We start from the raw sequence: 15,131 nt of genomic DNA on the forward strand, positions 1-15,131 counted from the left end.
TGAGAAGAATTCTCAACCAGGCGATGGTGGTCTAGAGTTGAAAATCTCACTGGAATGGGATGTGAGAAATTGGCCAGCCCTATTTATTCTGATGTCACACCTGACACTGAGATGTGTAATTCATGGGTCTGTTGTTATTCTCACAGAGTGTTGCAAACATTATTCTTAAACTTTTTTTTTTTCCTGAAATCACTTCTCTATCAAAAGTAGAAAAGGAAAAATGGAGCTTGAGGGCTCCTTGTTTCTCAAGCCCTATCTGCTTTCTTCATTGTTGAACTTCTTGGCATTTGTGATTGTGACCCCTGGAGATTAAAGCAATAATTGATTGAAAGCACCTCATATAACCCGGACCAGATGCTTAGCAAATGTGACTTTCCCTCCATCCAGGCTTTCTGGTAGTTGTTTTGAAACATTTGGACACAGAATAAAGTGGTTATAACATTCCTGGTGATTGTAAGTAGAATACCACAACAAAATGTTGAATCAGGCAGGGAAGACGAAGATTATATTTTGAGTAAAGAAGAGACCATAAAGAGGGAACGCAGTATGAAAACCATGTAGGTGACCCCAATTGTTCCTTTCCATCTCTACTAAAATCGAAGAACTCTCTCTCCAGAGCCAGGAAGGAGGGAATATATTCTTTGTTGCAGTGTTTGCTTTCAGTTGGCTCTATATCCCTGGCCTCTGGGTGAGGTTAACTATGCAAAGGAAAGTCACACTTTCAGAACAGTTAGATATTTTTTTCTCACTAAACCGCACTGAAGATGCTAATTCCATCTCTTTCCTGGCTGTAGATAGGTGAATTAGCAAGAAATCACTCCTGCATTGTCTTCTAGTCTTCAAATGAAGCCTAATTAAAGAAATATATAGTTTTTATTGAGCTGCAACAAAAAGGGACATGGGGCACAATTAAGTTTTCATCAATAATTAAAGCCTTAAAATTATTAATGTAGCAAATATTACACGTTAATAAGAAATATATTTTGTCACCAACTGCTGCATAAAATCCCTTTCATAATCTATAATCCAAAAGGAAAAATTGAGAAGGAATACACAAAAGACATTAGGCTTCAGCCTCAAGTTTATTGATGACACAAGTAAGATGTTTGCCTTGTTTCAACAGTATTATTTCTAAGATTCAGTTATTCTGAATCAGTTTTTTAAAAAGTGAGAAAAGACATATAGTAGTGGTAATAATGGCTTGCATGCAACATGAATTTTTATTGGTTGTTGTGTTCAGTCACTAAGTCATGTCTGACTCTTTGTGACCCCATGGACTGCAGCACACCAGGCTTCCCTGTCCATCACCATCTCTTGGAGTTTGCTGAAACTCATGTCCATAGAGTTGGTGATGCCATCCAACCATCTCATCCTCTGTCATCCCTTTCTCCTCCTGCCTTCAATCTTTCCCAGCATCAGAGTCTTTTCTAATGAGTCAGCTCTTTGTGTCAGCTGGCCAAAGTATTGGAGCTTCAGCATCAGCATCAGTCCTTCCAATGAATATTCAGGGTTGGTTTTCTTTACGACTGACTAGAGAGATAGAAATATTTGTCAGTTTTCCCAATATTTTCTTCTGATAAGGACTACAAGTTCAATATGCAGAGAGGGAAGAGGTCTTTCTGCCTTGGCACTATGTCCCTTGTCCAGCTGAACTTGAATCATTCTGTTCCTTCCCTCTTTGGAGAGAGAGGGTTGATGCTAAAGTCAGCCTTCTGGTTTGTAGATCATCTATTGAGAGAACTCTTTTCTTTAGTTGTTGAAAGTCTATAGGAGAGCTTTCAGGAATGAGTTTGTATCTCTTCCCCACCCGCAGGTGACCCATCCTGTACTTCTATCAAAGCCCTTTCATCTGCTTCTGCAATCAGCTCTTTCCTTGCGTGCATCCCCTTGGCTTACATATCATAGGTGCCAATACCTGTCTAAGGGGCAAATGAATGAGGTAGCATGAAGCTGTGTTGTTTATATCAAGATTAAGATTTCATGATTTATAAGTATCCCAATTCATTCCCATTAGTAAATTTCATTTTTAAAATGTTAGTTAATACCTACTATGAATAGGTTGGAGAAGGAAATGGCAACCCACTCCAGTATTCTTGCCAGGGACAGAGGAGCCTAGTGGGCTGCCATCTATGGGGTCGCACAGAGTCGGACACGACTGAAGCGACTTAGCATGCATGCATGCATGCATGCATTGGAAAAGGAAATGGCAACCCACTCCAGTATTCTTGCCTGGAGAATCCCAGGGACAGAGGAGCCTGGTGGGCTGCCATCTATGGGGTCGCACAGAGCCAGACACAACTGATGCTTAGCAGCAGCAGCAGCATGAACAAGTTGGTGGGAGCGATACAAGGTGAAGGAGGTTAGATTTCCTTCTTATAATCCGAGAAGAAAAAGATAATGTGTAAGTAGACTGTGCAGCCTGCCACAAACAGTCACCAAGAAAATGGAATGGTGGGGGGCAGGGGGGGTGGTTCAAAAGTGGAAAATGAATATGTAGTTAGTTTGAAGACTTAGGAAAGCTTCATGGAAAAAGTGACCAGTAGGATGTACGGTCGTGAGTGGGAGACACGTAAAGAGGGGGAAGATTCTGGGTAGCTGAGTAATTAGATGTACAAAGAAAGAGCATGAGCAGACAGAGGGAAAGCTGAGCACATGTTTAGGGACAGCTTGTATTACAGCTTGGCTGAAGCAATTCCCAAGCAAGACTTGAGAAATGAGGCTTTCAGAAGTAGATTAGAGTTCTGTTGAGGTGGCCTTTGAGTGATAAGCCCTGGAAGGGGGGTTAATGATCAAGCTGTGTGCATCATCGTTCTATACAGAATATTCTGTGTTCACAGTTGGCACTGTGTTCAGCTTTGTGCCCTGTTTAACTCAGTTGTGTTCTCATTGGTGACTGGTTCTTCTTAGTTAGATTCTCTGGCTCCCATTTCTTTTATGTCTTTCATGGGTCTTTGCTTGTGGTAAACAGTAAGTACTAATTCACTGTCTAGTGATTTTTTAAAATTTGATTACTAAATTGTTTGGCTAATCAACTCCAAGGTATTGATAAAGTTTAGAAACCATCTTGATGTTCTCAAGAGCATTGTGGAGTGGGTATGTCCATTTCACATTGGATCAAAACAAGTTACCAGGGAAGCCCTTTAAAACAAGGTACAGAATTTTAAAATTCACTTCCTTCCAGTGAGACCAGAACTCACATATGCTGGTTTCAAATACTGGACTCTTTCATATTGTTGTAATTTCTGGGACATGGAAACTTTAACACTTTATGTTAAAGGAAAGAGAAAAAAAGGAAGGGCAAAAGATACATTTCTGGGATAATAAGAGAGAAGTCAAAGAGTAGTCCTCTTCCTACACTGATCCAAATTTCACTTGGAGCCAAGTGCTTAGTGTAACCCAGTTAATCTTTCTCCCAAATTTTAATTTTGCTTATAATGTTTTATATCTCATCTCATCCTGGATTTGCAGGTAAAAATATATTAAAAGCCTTTTTTTTTTTTTCAAATAATCCTGGGCCGTCCTAATAACAGCTGTTATTTACCAAGCACTTACTGTACACTAGTCACCAGGTCACCGTAAGGCTGCTTTACACATATTACATTTATTCCTGTTGGAATCCAGTGAGCCCATTTTCCAGAGGAGTGATTGAACTGACTTCCAAATCTAGCTCTGCCTTCAGATTCTAAAGTCTTTCCTCTTGTCTTTAAAACTACTAGTTTCTACCCAGGAACATGTTTAGTGGGTCTATTCTACCACTTCTTTTTGAACACATGATTCAGGTCAGGCTCTAATTCTATAGCCCCCAGGCAAGAAGGCTTCTTCAAAAGTGGTTCCATGTGTTGGCTGATTCTAGTCTGATTACTTGGAATCAATTAAAAGGCAACAGTGTAAGATAATGTTTTTTTAATCTTGTAGGGACTTACACTTTAGTTAATCAAATACAGAAACAGTGAGAAGGATAAGAAGTACATACACATCAAAAATTAAGGCTGGTAGAGGGAGAAAGGAGATGAGGGTAGAGTTCAGCCCTGGAAACTGGGTAAAACATGAATAGAAAGAAGAAATACATACTTGGTGGGGGTGCTAGAAAGCACCATGAGAAAAGATGCTGACTTTTGAATGTATTTATTTATTGAAATGCTTCCCATTCATCTCTGAATTCTCTCTTGGTTCTTCCTAGAACTGTTTTTGAGCCACCTCACATGGCTAAGGTATGGAAAATTGTGTAAGACTCAGACCATTTAAATGCACTTTAATGTCAGAAATCAAGCAAAGCACTAATAAGCCTGAAGGTAAAAGTGATAGTTATGGGCAAGGCAAGGAAAGACTTTCGCCAGACAGTCATTCTAACCTATAACGCTAACTTCCATCTGGTTTGGACGACTAATTTAATGTGTGGGTGGAGGTGTGAAATTTAAAATCTTTTGAAGAGAGTAAGGCAGTATTTAACCTCAAGAGAGTGTGATTTCTGTTGCATAACTTGAAAAAATGTGGTAACGAATGTGGTAACACCACAAACATATACATCACCTCCAACTCCAGTGTCGCTTGATTATGTTATCACGGATTTGTTTTCTGCCCCTGATACAGATATCGAACTCTAAATCACCTGGGATAAATCTGCTATGAAATGTTGAATTGCTTCAATTTTTTTTTTTCTTTTATCAGGTGGTATTCTCAAGACAGTGGAGCATCCAGAGACATTAGACTCATCCATCTTGGAAGACTCCACCCTGCCCCCTTCGCTTTAGCTGCTTGTGGGTTGTGCCTCTGAATCCATTCTAGTAATTTATCTTACATTATTTACTTCTGCATTTAAAACGATGCCAGCAGAGTTAGGATTCTAAGTTATTGTTCATTCACGGTTGAGAACCATTGATTTTGAGTGTTCATATTTAGAGGAGGATGTAGTGGGGTTCAATCATAACTATCATAATGGAAAAAGCTCATCAGGTTGAACCAGGCTCAACCCTTTTAGGAAGAATGAGAAATGTCCCCCGTGGGATACCAGTTCTATGCTAAAAGGTAGAAAGCTTTCAGGAACTTGCCTGAAGACTTTTAAGAAATTAGAACTTGAGTCTTCTGTCTCTAAATCCTGTGTCCTTTCTACCAGGGTATTTAATATGTATAATTGTGTATGATTTGCTCAAATATCACAGTCTTGGGAGAGGTTTTCTTTGACCATTCAGTCAAAAATCATCTTTCTCTAGCAGATTACCCTGTTTCATATTATTTTTTCATAACAATATGCTGTTTGAAATCATAGAAAGTAGTTCCACAGGAGCTGGGGCCTTCACCATATTGTTCACTGCCTCATCTCCAGCAGCTAAAGCAGTGATTTGTAAACAGTTGTTGAATGAATGAATGAATGAATGAATGATCAGTGAGAATTTTATATTCTTACAAATATGTCGGTTTCATCATGTGCCCTGTGTCTTGGTGGAGGTGGAACAAGGACACTTTTAATAGGATAGGTGGTTTCTCAGAGCAGCAGCTGTATTCGAGGCAGAAAATCAATTTCTACCCTGGATGACATTTTCAAAAGAAGTGTATCTGGTAGCATGGAATCTTCTCTCTGACAGGGCTTATGTCAAAATACTAGGATGTCTAAATGAGTGGCCCACATTCTGTAGAGAGGATATGCCATTCAAAGGTACCCTGAACTGTGCATGAATTGTAGCCCTTATTCTAACAAACTTCCTGGCTGCACAAATAAGGGAGCACTGTGGCTTTGTGAGTATGCTTATGTTCAGCAAGAAAACTTGCATATATGCACAGACATTTTAGAAGCTTGGTGGGGGAACAAATATGGGATGCAGATTCCCCAAGTTAGCTAGTTTTTGTAATATTTTTGGTAATAGGGTGGAGGGTGCCTGTCTGGTATGTTCTCAAATATTGAAAACACAGCCATTGTTTAAGACCTGAAATTCATAAGAAGATGGAGACAATATCAGAAAAATGTAGACTATTTGTCACAATTTATGCAAAGCATATTAAGTAAATGAAACCAACCAGTTGTCATGTATACACCACTGTGCTAAGGAATGCTTTTCCTCCTGGTATTTGTTACTGAGGAAAATCATTACCAAAGCCATTTAGCTAATTCATCCCCATGTTTGGAATTAAGCCTTTTTAACAGTTATCTACTTCCCATTGTCTGCCTGGGACCAGCCTTGTCTTGTCAGTAAAGTACTTAGCTCTCTGCTGCCAGAATTGAGATAGGGTCATCAGAATCCTCTTGTAAATTCAGGAAGATAAAGGCAGGGAAGTTGGCTCCTGCCCAAGAGTCAGGCTGGTGAGGGGATGGGGTTGGGGGGACGTGGAAGAGGGAGAAGGGACAAAAGGGCAAATTTGCTTTTATTTGTAGGAGAGTGAGACAACTGCTGACTCTGTGCCATTCAGCATCCTAGAAGGTGTTTCTATTTCTTTCATTCCATTTCTTCCTCTCCCACTTCTCCTGCAAACATACATACACTCACACACACACACACACACACACACACACACACACACTTTCTTTAACAAGGAGACAAGGCTTTTATTTTATAACTAGAGCAGAGACAATACTGCAGGTGGAAGAAAATTATTGATTGATGTTCTCATGCATTTGGAAATAACTTATAATAGGTCTTTTCCTGAGCTGGAGGAAGAAGGTGGCTATAAATTTGGGGCTTATGCTATGTACCTGAATCTGTCTTAGAAGAATTAAATACACTTTCAAATTTTCATTTTATGTAAAACTTCGATGAGAATTTGGTAGGCGGAAGATCTTATTAAGCTCTTAAAATTGGAAACCTTCCTAAATGGGAGGCCAGCTTTTGTGCAGACAAGTGTGTCCACATCAAAATTTTCCTTGGGCTTGGATTTTTTTTTTAATGGGAACACAGGTTTAAAAGAGTGTAGGTTTTTATCCTTGACCCCCAAGAGACTTCCCAGTTTAACAGCATTCAAAAAACTAAAACTGATAAAAATAAGTTAAAGTAATGAGAAGGCCATCAATATGTCAACTCTTGCAATTGTAAATTAATAGAGGTGGCTCCTTTTGACCTGCCCCAGATGTCATGTCAATTGATTAAATGTTCTGAGACAATGTAATGGAAAAAGACAGCTTTATTATAATGCTTCAGGCAGGGAATATTTTTATTTTGCTATTAGGAGCACATCCACATGTCAGTGACCAATTCCATTTGGAAAAAAGACACTTTGGAGGAGATATAAGATTAGGAAAAGTCTCCAAGGTGAATCTTAGGTCTGAACTAAGCACTTCTGTTATTTTTAGTTGACATTAGGAATCATAAAAGATAGCATTTTAGGCTTTACTTTGACTCAGGGCAGAAGGGTTGTTGGTTCCATCTCTCCCAGGTATCATGGGTTTGCCTGGCCCTGCTGAGCTAGCAACCTCAGTAGACATTGCCAGGGGCATGGTCTGCATTGGGGTCTCTGCCCATCGATGACAGGGACTAAATTAGAAAAGGTGTCAGGGAACAAACAGATTTTCAACTGCATGCTCCTACTAGCCATTCTGAGTGTGCTGAGGATGCTATCTTTCTGTGGGTGATTTGGCAGCCATGGACTTGCTTTCTGCAACAGCTGTTTGAGCCTCAACTTCTCTGTAGTGATAGAGTGAATCTGAGAGGGAAGAGGATCACTTCTTGTCTTTTAACTAGAAAAATATCTTGCTCTAAAAAAATAATAGAATCTACCTTCAAAAATTCTTAATAGGAGATGAGAAACCCTGGTTGAAAGAGAGGTGTTTTTTGTGTTTTTTTTTTTTTGTTCAGTTGCTCAGTTGTGTCCGACTCTTTGTCATCCCATGGGCTGCAGCAAGCCAGGCTTCCCAGTCATTCACTGTCTCCCAGAGTTTGTTCAAACTCATGTCCATTGAGTCGATGATACCATTCAACCATCTCTTCCTCTTTCATCGCCCCCTTCTCCTCCTGCCCTCAATGTTTCCCAGCATCAGGGTCTTTTCCAGTGAGTTGGCTCGTTGCATCAGGTGGCCAAAGTTATTGGAGCTTCAGCTTCAGCATATTTTGGAACAGTTGATGATAAACTAAATTTGACCACATGCCTGTAATTTGATCTACTGTACAAAAATTGTTGTCTGGCAGGCAGAACTAAATCCCTAATCATTTGAAAAATGGTCTGTTGAGTGGACCCATAGACACATAATCTCGCATCTCATAGCCTGTTAGGTTAGAAAGCTGTTACTTCTGGGGCCCTAAACAACCTTGCAATGGCCCCTGACTCTGTACCTTCAAGAAACAGGCAGCACTTGCCCTGTGTCCCCAGAGACCTTGATTAATGTAATATTTATTTAGCACATCTGTTTCAGGTCAGACAATCGTATTTTTCTGACTTTCTCCCTTGGATTTCTATTCTAGTAATTTTCTTATTTTTATTATTTTTGATATCACCCTTTTTAAAAATTGTAACACGCCCCTTTTAAAAGGCAGAACATCTAAACAGAGCATAATGTTTAAAAAGGACTTGTAAGGCTGGTCATAAGAAAGGAGTAGAAAATATCATGACTTTTGACTCTTCAACTTTTTAAAACACAGACTTATTCATTGCACATTTCAGTGACCAAATTTATTCCTGGATCGTACAACCAGAATGATCTATTCTCACTTACAATAACAGGCTCTGGAAACCAAGAACATCATTCAGTCACAAAAGCAGTATGTCCCAGGCATTGTGTTAGACTACAGAGTGAGAAAGTGGTGGTCCTTACTGTGCTGGAGTTCATGGTCAATGAGGAGATGGAACACTAAACAGGCAGTAGTATTTGTTACAATCCAGTAGCATTAGTTTTTGTGGTAAGAGGAAGAATAGGATGGTAGATGGTATAAAAAAGGGAAAGGAGTATCAGGGAAGCCTTCCTGGAGGAAGTGTTATTTAATTTGAGGACTTCAGGAACCTCTATGTAGATCAATGGATAAACAAAATGTGACTGATCTGATGACAGTGTATCTACAGTTACCCAGTTCTGCCCACCCAATGTGCTGTATTTTATTATGACTTTAAAACAAAAATAGCAGTAAGATACCAAGTGGGAAGAGAGAATATGATTTCCTGGGTCTCAACTACTTTAAATTTTGTCCTTTAAAAAATTATGTTTGAATATCAGCTATTTTACCTCATATAATTTTGAAAAGTATCTTTCAAAATTCATTGCAAGAGCTGAATTGTTCTTTTAGGCATAAATCAGTTTCTTTTCAACAAATACTTAGAATGGTTAATAAACAGTTTGCTATTTTTTTTATTCTAATTTGTGCTAGGATGAAGAATCCTTGGGAGATCTTTGAAAAAATTATTTTTATCTGGAGATAACAATGTAGAAGAGTAAATTGTTTGGCAAAGAATTTGAAGCATATGGGCAGAGATACAAGAATTTACTGCATTTATAAGTTTCATTATAACTCTATAAAATGCAGCATCATTTGTCAGGAAATCAAAGCTTATAAAAGTGGCAATTGTGAATGCAGTTGGTTGCAGTTTCAAGAGAATGAGGATTAGGAGTGTAACTGAGATTCTTTTTATGATAAATTATCTAGCTCCTGGCTACCGTGTATGAGCTCTATTAACTGCCTATAAATTGTTCATCATAAAATCTAGTTCATTCTTGTTAATTAGGCCAAGGCTTTTATGAAGATTTTTTCTCCTCTCTCTGAAAGCCTAGGCTGACAGGAGAGTAGCTACACCAGAATATTGAGGAAGAAAGGGACCCTCTGCTAACCATGATGCTGTGTTCCTTAAAAACTAATAATTAAAAGAGAAATCCCGGAATTAAAATTACTTTGGCTTCTTACTAATGAAAATGGAATCATTCTATTGTAGTCACAGAAGGAAGTTAAATACAGCCAAAATAATTGCATCTTCCAACTTTAAATCCTCATGTCAATAACATGCAAGAAAGGAAGGGTGTATGTATACAGAAGACTTGGATATATCCATTAGAAATGATTAATACCAAGCAAGGTCCAGAAAGACAAATAGACATATCATATTTTTCTGGCATATCATTCCACATCATTTTATTATGCACTTTTCCCCATGAAATTGAACTTCCATGCAAAATTATTTTGGAGGAAATCTTGTATTTGTTGCTCATCTCCAATTTTTTTCCGTTGTATTTTGCTTTTTGTGGTGCTCACATAAGTGATCAACTGGCAGTGAATGTTATGTTTATATTATCTCATATTTTGCATTGCTAACTGTCTCCCTTGATACCATTTAAGGTGCATCCCTAATCAGCTCTCACGTTTCACACTTCCCTTGCAATCTCTGGATTTTGTGAAGAGTAGACACGCCGTGCCCCAGTTCTGGATGCCAAAGTGGTTGTGACTTCAGGAAGTCCCAATAGTCAGAGCCACAGGCTGAGTCAAGCTGTGTGATTGCTCCCCTGAGATGCAGTTAGCAAGCCTCTCTGACAGAGGCCAGAGGCAAGGAACAGTCAAAGACTAGAAAAGTCGAGTCTGTTTGCACACACTCCTGTGCTTTTAACACCCATCAGGGTGCAATTAAGAATGGTCAGTAGCGTTGTTATATTTGGAAATCCCAAATAACAACAATAGTTGGGGGGAAAATGGGAAAATCAGTTTAAACCAAGGAAAACTAGTTCTTAAATATTAAAAAAAAAATGAGATGTTTGCTTAAGCTACTTCTCATTTAATTTTCTAAATGTTAATTAGTTATCAGTGAAAGAAATGGCAGGATGATTAGGTAAAGTATGCTTTATTTCTAAGGCCTTATGGACTCCTAGGGTTTGTCTCATGCCTTTTCATGTCACGGGACCAGACTTTCTACTTTTCCTGGTCCAGCTTCTGGGTAATGTTGCTGGCTCCACAAGATTGCAGTGCAGATAAGGAATCATCTAAGTTCATTCTAAATTAGATGGTTAGGAAGACAGGGTAGTTCTTTGCACTGAGTAAGGGCTCTGCAGGGGGCTAACTTGGATTGACTGTTGTGTGAATCAGTTAACTTTAACACTAGGCTATAGCAATGCCCCAGAGGCCTTACCAGTGTATATCTTGGGGGGAATAAATTGCAACAGGCTTAAATATAATTATAGAAGAATTTCTTAAGCTCTGGCTAGTTCAATTTTAATTGAAAGAAATTGTTTTTCCTTTTGAAAGAACTTAGCCTTTAGAACATGATATTTATTTTAACAAATTGCTGTAAAGAATCTCTTTTTTTAAAAAAAAAAAACTTTTCATTTTATGTTATCACCACTACCACCATTATTTTTATTACAATTTAATATTGAATTATATTGCACGGACAGTGGTTCTAGTTTTCCTCAATCAATTGGGCTCTTTTCTAAGCCTCTGTTCAAGCTTTGAATAGGTAAATACAAATGAATAAACATCAGGTTTAGGTATAGAAATTTTCTGTTATGGACTGAATATTTGTGCTCCCTCCCCCCAAATTCATATGTTGAAGTCCTAACCTGCAACATGATGGTAGTTGGAGGTATTGTTAGAGGTTTTGGGAGGTGATTTGGTTGAGATTCAGTCATGAGGGTGGAACCCCTGTGATAGGATTAGTGCCCTTGAAAAGTTAAAGTGTTAGTAAGTCTTGTCTCATGCTTTGTGACCCCATGGACTATAGCCTGCCAGGCTCCTCTGTCCATGGAATTCTCCAGGAAAGAATACTGGAGTGGGTTGCCATTTCCTTCTCCAGAGGATCTTCCCAAGCCAGGAATGGAACCTGGATCTCCTGCATTGCAGGCAGATTCTTTACCATCTGAGCCACCAGAGAAGCCCTTTAGCAGAAGCAAGACACATTAGAGCTTCCTTTCTCCACCATATAGGGATACTGCAAGATTCAGGATTTCGCTCTTTGCCGAGAGCTAAATCTGTGAGCACCTTGATCCTGGACTTCCTGACCTCCAGAACTGTGATAAATAAATGTCTGTCATTTTCAGCAGTCCCCAGCCTTTTTGGCACCAGGGACCAATTTCATGGAAGACAATTTTTCCATGGCCCAGGGGTCAGGGGGTTGGTTTCAGGATGATTCAAGTGCATTACATATATTGTGCACTTTGTTTCTAATCTAATACTGCCACTGATCTGACAGGAGGTACTGGTCTACCACCTGGAGTTTGGGAACCCTTGGTTTAACCCTCCCAATCTATGGTAACTTTTTTGTTGTAGAGGCTGAGCAGAAGCCCCACTAATACTCTTAGCTTATGGAAAAATTTCTTCCAACCACAAAGACCAAAAGGTAGCAATGGTGAAAGCAGGCATAGGAGAAGAGTCTGGGCAGATAGGGGGAAAAGGATCACCGTGAAGGCACAAATGGGTTTGAGGAAATCATCCCCCAGTGAGCAGGACCACTTAGACTGGTGTGTGTGTGTGTGTGTGTGTGTGTGTGTGTGTTTATGAGAACTAGTCAGATGGCCTCACCTAAATGCAAGGGGGCTGGGAAATGGAATTTCTGGCATACAGTCACTTTCCAGTAATATCTCTACACTATGGAGAGGAGCATGTCTCTGGTGGACAGCTGATGGTTCATGGCACCACATTTTGTATGCTACTTTAAGCTTAGAAAATGCTTTTTACAGCTGTATACTATTTGAACTTTGAAGGTCACTTTAGTTAAGGAGCAAAGTTTTTTAATACCTGTACATTCAGTTAGTTCAGTTGACTGGCCAATTAACTGAGTGAAGTCAGTCCACTTCATTGTTTGAATTTCCAGTTGTTTGGCTGAATGGAATGGTTACTTTGGCATAAAGTCTGTGCAGTAGTCCTATATAGATACAATCCCATTGCAGCTGGTGTGAAATTAGTCTTTGTCACTACATTTGTTTTTCTAGACACTGTTACCTACCCTAATTTCATTTTCCAAATTCTTTTTAGAATGCTCCATTGTCCTAGCTTATTCAGAAGAGAGCTTCTTTCAGAGCTTAACTGAGAGTGTACAAGACTAGGTTTGTCTCAGTATTTTTAACACAAGTTTGTATGTTTTATTTTTTCTGTTAGTACCTGTTGGGATCAGTTCTACAGAGCTCTGTTTTTATTTTTTATTTTTTTTAAAGATCTCTTGTAGTAATGTGCTGATGGTCAGACTATTGGTTATATTGAAAAGATATCTTAAAAGCCAGAGCACATTACTGCAGAAGTTTAAAGGAAATTTAAAATTTTATCTCTACATTATCTCTTTGGTTTTTAATCTGTATTTTTTTTCCCTATCTTTGATGTAAGGGTGTTATCTCAGGCTTACATTAATGCCTAGCAATATGCTTTTGTAAATCCAGTCTCAACTTGGCAAAAGTCTCCACAATTGGAGAAATTTGGACTCAAACACTTAACCTTGATTATACTCATATTTAAAATGCAAAGAAATTCAATCAAATGATCCATTGACAAATATCATGAGTGCCTTTTTAAAGCTCTATGACGGCTGCACATAGAAATGTGTGATTGCCTACAAGGAACTTACACTCTGGAACTTGTTCACAGCACCCCCGCACAGTAGAATTTGGTGGAGAGGATGGGACATAGGACACAATGTTAAGTAGCAAGCAAAGGTAGCCTAATGAGACGTGTGGGAGATCAGTTCTCTGACTGATCAGAAGAGAGAAGGGATCATCACCATCCAGAGCAAATGGGAAGAGAACCTCGGGTGAGCCTTTTAGGATGGATATAAAGGAAAGACACGGTTCAGATAAAATGAGAAGTAAAGACGTGGGGGGGTCTCAAAAAGGAATACATGTAAACAGAATTGTAGCCCCTGGAGTCCATATAATGTTTTGCTGCTGCTGCTGCTGCTGTTAAGCCACTTCAGTCGTTTCCGACTCTGTGCGACCCCATAGACGGCAGCCCACCAGGCTCTGCCATCCCTGGGATTCTCCAGGCAAGAACACTGGAGTGGGTTGCCATTTCCTTCTCCATGCATGAAAGGGAAAAGTGAAAGTGAATTCGCGTCCAACTCCTAGCGACCCCATGGTCTGCAGCCCACCAGGCTCCTCTGTCCATGGGATTTTCCAGGCAAGAGTACTGGAGTGGGGTGCCATTGCCTCCTCCAATAATGTTTTGAAGTAACAGTAAATAGACTTTTCTACAGGAAACGGAATGAAAACAGCAGTTTAAAATGTTGGCACGGGAACCCCGCTTGCAGAAGGCCACGCGGGCCGTGGTGGAGGCAGGCAGCGCCCGGCGCACTATGGCGTGGTGGAGGCAGAGAGGCGCACTATGGCGGGCCGGGTGGCCGGCGTCATGACACTCTTCCACTTCCGGAACTGCTTCGCCCTGGCCGGCCTACTTACCCTACTTCACCACCTACAAGAGCAGTGGCCTGTGGCGTCCAGGCCGGGGTCATCTACCTGTTTGTGCAGCTGTGCAAGGTGCTGTTCTTGGCCACTTTCTTTCCCACCCAGGAAGGCAGCCTCTGTGACTTCATTGGGGAGTTAATGAAGGCCAGTGTGGACATGGCAGACCCTGATAGGCCTAAACCTTGTCATGTCCCGGAATGCCGGCAAGGGGGAATACAAGACCATGGTTGCTGCCCTGGGCTGGGCCGCCGCCGAGCTCATTATGTCCTGCGGTATACCCCTCTCGGTTAGAGCTCGGGGGCATTGAGTTTGACTGGAAATACATCCAGATGAGCATCGACTCCAGCATCAGTCTGGTCCATTACATCGTCGCCTCTGCCCAGGTGTGGATGATAACACGTTGCGACCCGTAGCACACTTACCGGCCAGCAGTCCTCCTCCTGATGTTCCTTAGCGTAAAAGCTAGCGTAAAAGTCTACAAAGGAGACCTTTGTTGTGGAGACCTTCGTCCACCTCTTGTTCCCTGGGCAGCTGGATGGCACTGCTGGCTCGAGTGCCGGTGACGGGGCTTTTGGCCCTCAGCACCTCGGCCCCGTATATTGTCAACGTGCACGTCTAGGCTTGGCGTCAGACTTTCACATACCTTCTTCCCATCCCCAGGTTCAGTGAACAGTATTTGGAAAGTTTAAAAAAAAAATTTTTTTTTTTTTTTTGGAGCAGTAGGTTGCTATTAGATTGCAGAGAGCTCTAAATGTCAATTTGATAAGTGTGGTCTTTATTTTATATTCACTTTCCAACCATTAATTCCCTGGTGTCTCAGATGGTAAAAGCATCTGCCTACAATGCAGGAGAC

The 15,131-nt window shown here is 40.3% G+C and overlaps 1 pseudogene; it reads left to right on the forward strand.

Annotated features, from left to right (window-relative positions):
• Positions 1 to 14,222: 14,222 nt before the first annotated feature.
• On the forward strand, positions 14,223 to 14,897 carry LOC128051068 (transmembrane protein 147-like; annotated as a pseudogene).
• The last annotated feature ends 234 nt before the right edge of the window (positions 14,898 to 15,131 follow it).

The sequence above is a fragment of the Budorcas taxicolor genome, chromosome 7 (genome assembly GCF_023091745.1).
Source record: "Budorcas taxicolor isolate Tak-1 chromosome 7, Takin1.1, whole genome shotgun sequence".
Classification (NCBI taxonomy): domain Eukaryota; kingdom Metazoa; phylum Chordata; class Mammalia; order Artiodactyla; family Bovidae; genus Budorcas; species Budorcas taxicolor.